Genomic DNA, 7,118 nt, shown 5'->3' with positions numbered 1-7,118 from the left:
TCTCTCTCTCTTTCTTGTTCAATCTTCTTTGTACTTTATGTTTTTGTCTTAAGGTGCTAGTGTTTCTTGGAGCATTAACCTGAACACTTCATATATATATATAGAAGAAATGAAAGATGTGGAGTGCATGGTGTATGGTTGGACCATGCTCTTCCATGATGGACGTGGACATTAGAGGTGGTTTACTATTTGCTGCTAGACCTTGTTTGGATGTTTGAAAGACATTCTTCCTCGAAGTGTTGGATAAGTATGGAGCTTGGTGACTTCATGTTGTTGATGCATGAAGGGAGTTTATGTGCTTGGAGTAGAGTTGGGTATTTTAGAGGAGGTTATTGAGCCCTAGATAGCATGGGGTTGCTTGGTTTCTTGCATGAAGGTTTACACTTGACATGTGGACTCTTGGGTTGAGGGAGTGGATATGTAGGTGTGGGAGTCCTTAAGGCGACACATGACCTTGGATATGCATTGTCCTTAAGGAGACACACGACCATGGATATGCATTGGAGCTTTGGAGCTTTGGAGGATTGTTGGACCTTGGGGAGTAGTGCTCATGCCATGGAGGCCTTGCTTGTTAATCATTGTCACCTTTGAGCCTCACACATGTCACTTAGAGTAGAGTGCTTCACATGGGTGGACCTACTTGTGTCTTGCAAGTTTGCTTGTAATGGACTAGGTCCACTTGTTATTGTAAAGCCCCTTTACCTGTCATATAAATAGAGGAAGGAGTGAGTTGTTATTATAGTCAATCATGCACTTGTGCATATTCCTTTTCATACTTGGGTTAGAGATGTAAGAGTAGTGCTACTTTCTCTCTCTCTCTCTCTCTCGTTCAATCTTCTTTGTACTTTATGTGTTTTTGTCTTAAGGTGCTAGTGTTTCTTGGAGCATTCACCCGAAAAATTCATATATATAAAGAAGAAATGAAACCCATGAACACAATCACAACCTATCATATAATTCTCCATGCTTTCAAAAACCCTAGATAGGGAAAACCAAGAGAAACCCTAGCTCCACCAAAGATACTCCAACAATCAATCTTTTTGAATATATTTTTGAAATATCTTTGGTGGAGCTAAGGTTTCTATTGGTTTTCTCTATCTAGGGTTTTGGAGAACTTAGAGCATTATATGATGAGTTGTGATTGTGTTCATGGATTTCAGTTCTTACACACACATATGAAGTTCTCAACTGTCCAAAATTGTGTTATTTTAGATTTGACTTCCAACTTACCACTACCTAGCATACCTTGTCACTCCTATAAATTGTGTTATTTCAAAGATTTGACTTCCAAATTTTCATAAATACAATGTCCTCAAAAATATAGTTGAACACTTCCATATTCATAATTAGATCATATTCCAAGAATATATACATTTGTTGTACGGATCAACAATTGTCTCACGAACAACAATCACATCACAAGTGGCAATTGAACTTGGTTGGGGAGGATATTAATTTATCCTCTCAAGTTCCTGAGTTCTTTCTGCTATCAAATTGAATCGGAACTAGATAAAAACCAGATAAAAAAACAAGTTGAAAAACATATATATTAATGTGCATCCATATGAATCACAACCATTATACAAAAAAATTTCCATTTAACTTGAGTTTTCTTGGAAACAGATTTGGAGGTTTCCCAACATGAAATTCCTAAAGAATATGTTGTCTTGAAGCCAAGCATGCACCATATCATAGTTAAAATCTAAAGTCTTTGGCACCCTTAAACCTGGCACTAGTCTAAGAATCCTATACCATACTAAGAGCATATTTGTGCTAAGAGAGTTCACCATGCATTTACAACCACATTTTTTCTTAAGGGTGAAAGTGGTTTTGTGCCACATAACTCTGTTTGAAGGACAAATATCCATATCATAAAACAGAGGCAAGCTTGAAATGCTTGTTCTATAGCTAGAAGTATTGTTATGACATTGTTCACAACTTTTAAGTACTTTGTTGAAGGACTTCAAAAGAATGTAAAAGTGATTTAGTGGGTCAGAATGTTCAATGATGGGTATTATTGTGAGATTATTTGCCCAACATGCTCCTATTAAATTGAAAATGGGGTTTTCTGTTTATTGTTTGGGCCAAATATTGTAACAGCAACATTAGTGCATTAAAAATGCTAAAAGGTCACTTTCTTGTTAATTTGACCATGAATATCTCTTTTACAAAGCAATATTTATTAGCTCTGTTTACGTTAGTGGTTTGATAAGAACATTTCTACAGTCTCTTCACTGAATTTCTTAAAGATTTTACATTTATTCTTTTTGACAAAAAATGGCTAACATTTTACCCTGGCTAAGTAAGGATTCTTTAAATAATCTTCTAGCTTGGTTCCTTTTTGTTCCATCTAAGCTTGGAAAAGTGTTATGAATTTACATTGAACAATGTAAGAATCTAGTCTTTTTCAGAAACAATCAAGCCAACTCTTTTTTGCAAATTACCTACCAGTTCTGGACATATTCTTTGAAATTTCTATGCTTAAGGTGTTGGATTTAGGTAAGTGATGCGCAATGCACACCTACAGTTCTATTGTTCACCTATTAGACCAATGAAAATTATAGGCAAACTTGGAAGGGTGTTGGACATGATTGTTCCAACCATACTCTTATTGGCCTGCAATACATATATTCATAACACATACCTACAATACTATTGTTCACTTATTCAGCTAGTGCATATTGTAGGCAAACTGTTAAATGTTGGACTTCGCTGTCTCAACTCTCAAGTTCACAAACCAACACTAAAGATGCAACATATTGTGTGCATCCTTGGATATGTTTGAGATTGCAAGTTAACTGTTTAAATAAATGCATGTATAAAACTTCTATATTAGCAAAATAACCATAAATATTTGTTTCTTGCATTTTGGGCTGAATTCACAATAGTATGTTAAAAAGTGTCATTTCAATGTCTGGAAATTAGGATATATAAATGTGAGATATATACTCTACATCTTTGGGTTATCTCTTTTTCAAATTTGAGCTCTTTTAGGCTACATGTTAATTGTTTGAACTTTGAACTTTGAAGAAATTCCTTAATGGACTTCGTAAATACTCAAATGAATGGACTTCGTAAGGCAGTGGTATCATAAGTTGTGTTATTTCAAAGATTTGATTTCCATATTTTCACAAAATACCAATATCCTCAATAAATACTTATATGTATAATACTTATGTTTAGGATTATATATGTGTTGGAGCAGTTCCTTTATGTTTTACTATAACCCTGGTGTTGACAAGCTTTAGCTGACTTTTATCATCAATTGTTCATAGAATATGCAAAAGATTTCATTGTCAAAATGTGGCAAAAATTACATTTCTTCTGATTTCTTTTTTTATTGTACATGACAAGATAATCATGTTGTAGGAATGAGGTATCCTATATGCTGTTTCAATTTGTGGATATTTTTTTTTCTCTCATTTTTTTACAAGGATGTAGATTTCATTTTCCTGTTGATGGTTTTTGCATGTATCTTATCTAGCCCCAAATGCTGGTAATGGAGCGGATCTTGAGAAATAGTCGTGGACATAGACTATCAGAGATTAATGTTACAATACCACTTCCACTTGGTATTAGAAAAAATTTAAAGTTTTGTGACATAAAGAAGAGTTATTTAACGACAGGGTTGAAAGGGCAACCTCATGCCTTAGTTCTAAGTCATTTATTTGTGTTTCTTAGCTGTAAGTCATCTGTTTGATTTTGAGCTTTACCAGATCAATTATTTCACTAATCCAATATGCATGGCTTGTATTTCTCACCCAATGTTAGTTACTTGACATGGTTGATATAACATTCAATTCTAGGCCAGTTTTATTTGAAGTCAGAGATTTCATTGATTAAAAGGATGTTCATATTTTGATTGGTTAACTTGGAGCTTGATTTTTTTTGTTTGTAAATTCCACGTGGATGTTATTTTTCCAGGGTGAGCTCTTTGCACCAGTAACGTCAGATGAGTCCTAGAACATAGGTATACAACAAGCACATCTTTGGCCTTTGTTGTGTATCTGTTATTCTTTATATCATTGATGGATGGTTATTAATGATGTAAAATAGAGGATGGGAAGGTCCTAACAATTCTCTTTACAGAACAAAATAAAATGGAGTGGTAGAATTGTGATTTAAAGGGTGAGCCAGAAATCAATACTTGAAAGGTAGAACTTGAGAATGGCAAGTTATCTAATATGGATCTAGAGACATGAAGACCGTGGAAAAAAATGATGGTATTGACGAGTCTTCCCAACAAATAAGCTCTAATTGTTAGACCACTGCCCAAATTTCAGTTATTTGCAATGGAAATAATGACTAGTTTTATTTGTATGAATTGCGACTTTGACCATTGTCCTATTCGTTTCTTATGAATGATTTTGATTTGCAAACTCCAACTAGTTTGTTGTGAAACTAATTAAAGCTTTGATGACAGACTTATAGTTTTCAAAGCTCTTTTCGAAATCTATTTTCTTGAGGAAATTTGTCCTTTTTACTTTAGGTACTGTAGATTGCTACTGTGTGACATATGCTATGATATAATAGCCTGGATAAATAGACAGAAGTGTCGTACAACATAGTCTTTTTTTAAATCTAAAGAAACAATATTTCCAAATACAAAGTTTATTAATTAAGAACATCTTTTAGATTTCTTAGCTAAGTTTTGATCATATTTCAGTAGGAGATTTTGTGTACGCTGATATTGTGTTGTCTCTTTGGTTTATGTCAGGTAACAACGGTGAATAAGGAATGTGTTCTTGAGTAGAAGGCATACATCTTATTCTACTATCGACAGGAAAATCCATGGTTTTCAGGCATGGCAACAAAAACACAGATGTCAGTGGGATATCCAAAGTCCGTGTTGGATGAATTTAATACTAGTGATGATTTTGATTCTTTGTCAGATAAAGAATGTCACAAGTCAAATTCAAATAAACAGAAGCAGCTCAAGAATAAAGGTGAAGTTATTGCTTTCTGTCCAAGTCAATTTTTTTTATTTGTTGGTTGCCGTCATGTTTTCAGTGCGGACTTGTGAAATTCCAAATTGCATGTTGGTTCAGGTCAAAGGGATATATATATATATTATCATATGTCGTTTATGGTTTCCAGAGATCCGTGTTACATTTGTACAGAAGTTTAGATATCATTTAGATATCTAAACACCAAACGACAACAACATTGAGAATTTTCTTTCACTCAACCTATAACATATTGCATTTGTCTTCATCAATGCTCTTCTTCCATATGCTATCCACTTATGACATTCCCTTTGCAATATTTGGTGCATTTGCTAGTTATAGGTCATTAATAGGTTATAAATGTCTTCAGAGTTTCACTTCTAATTGAATATTCAATTGAACATATTGATTTTCTTATACATAACTATTTTTCTCTCCACCCACTTTTCATAACTTTCATAACCATTAGGTAGGGACCTGCAACTTCAATGCTGCTTTGCTTGTTTAGTAAAATATTGCCGAGACTTTAATTTATTGAAAGTTGTAAAATTTATAATTTATGAAGTTTCAAGGTCTAATTTTTAAGAGCCTAATTCTTTAAAGGGTGCTAGCTCAATGGAAGAGCACTTGCTTTACAAGCAGGAGGTTGGTGGTTCGATTCCATCGTGCCCTGACATTCATATGGAGTGACGATGATCAATTTTTAGCGACAAAGGCTCTTTTGACCATCACCAATGAGCTTTGGTGACATTTTTCGACCCTCACCAAAATATGAAATGGTGACGATCAACGAACGCCACCATATATACGCATCAATAGTGACGACCCTCAAAGGTCCGTAATCATAAATCGTTGTTGTCTATATGAAATAGTGACAGTCGCTGTCCATCATTATAGTCATTATTCGTGACGGACCTTGAATGTCGCCACAACACCTATACTTCTGGCAATGTAGTTTTTGGTGATGGCCAACGAATGTCACCATATATATCTACCAATAGTGACGAACATGGAATATACATCACAATAAATCGTTGTTGTTCATATGAAATGGTGACGGTCACTATCCGTCATTATAATCAATATTCGTGACGGACCTTAAATGTCACTATAACACTTATAATTTTGGCGACGCCACCTTTGGTAACGTTCAGTTTTTGGTGACCGAGGCTATGGTCCGTCATCATTGCTCATATGAAATGGTGACGGTCGCTATCCGTCATTATAAATCATTATTGGTGACGGACTTTGAATGTCACTACAACACCTATACTTTTGGTGACGCCATCTTTGGTGACGTTCAATTTTTGGTGACGGAGGCTATGGTCCATCACCATTGCTCATATGAAATGGTGACGGTCGCTATCCATCATTATAAATCATTATTGGTGACGGACTTTGAATGTCACTACAACACCTATACTTTTGGTGACGCCACTTTTGGTAACATTCAGTTTTTGGTGACGAAGGCTCTTTTGACCGTCACCAATGAGCTTATGGTGACATTTTTTGCCCCACCAATGTCACCAATTCCAAGAAGTGAGCAACAACATTGGATACCACATCCCGAATAGCAACAAATTTATTCTAAAAAAGAAGGGTGTTTACATTGGTCACCAATTGCAAAAAATAGTCTTTTATTTTCAATTTTATAAATGTAAATGCTAAGTGAACCAATCTGATCCTTTGCAGGGGGAAGGCATGGGGAAACATGTCCAGAATGGTGTTGATGGTATTGAAGCCAAGTGGAAGCCTAACATAAGCTCAGATGATCATTTTTTCTTAATTTGGGCTTAAAACAGACTGCTACAAGATTTCCTGTAGTACTATAGGATGTCTTGGTTTTACTACAGGATGTCCTGGTTTACTACAGGAAATAGGTTGAAAGCTATAGGAGGGTAGGAGAGGTGGAATAAAGTGTGGGAAAGGTGTCTGATGGTGGGATAAGGCATAGAGGAGGTGTACACTACCCAAGGCTCAACCCAACTCTTCAAGATGGTTGGATTTGCTCAAGGGAGATGTCCACTTTTCTACAAAATATAAATTCAGATTAGGGGTTGGTAGACTTGGGTAGTATGGGTGAAGACAACTTGGATGAGGCTGGTGAAATGAGTTCTCCCTGCAGATCAGAAACTCCTGCAACAACATACATTATTTCCTTCATTTATGCAT

At 35.3% G+C, this 7,118-nt stretch overlaps 1 long non-coding RNA gene across 1 annotated transcript; it reads left to right on the top strand.

The window, feature by feature from the left end:
• The first annotated feature begins 4,720 nt into the window (after positions 1-4,720).
• Positions 4,721-6,775, top strand: LOC149211678 (uncharacterized). The gene is made up of 2 exons (XR_016250178.1): positions 4,721-4,946; positions 6,639-6,775. It is a non-coding gene; the product is annotated as an uncharacterized LOC149211678 (long non-coding RNA).
• The last annotated feature ends 343 nt before the right edge of the window (positions 6,776-7,118 follow it).

This window comes from Pinus tabuliformis, chromosome 1_1, assembly GCF_031772625.1.
Source record: "Pinus tabuliformis cultivar Carrire ecotype Pingquan chromosome 1_1, CPIR1, whole genome shotgun sequence".
NCBI classification, from domain to species: Eukaryota; Viridiplantae; Streptophyta; class Pinopsida; order Pinales; family Pinaceae; genus Pinus; species Pinus tabuliformis.
Note: the sequence above shows the minus strand (reverse complement) of the source record. Positions and strands in the feature narration are given on the sequence as shown.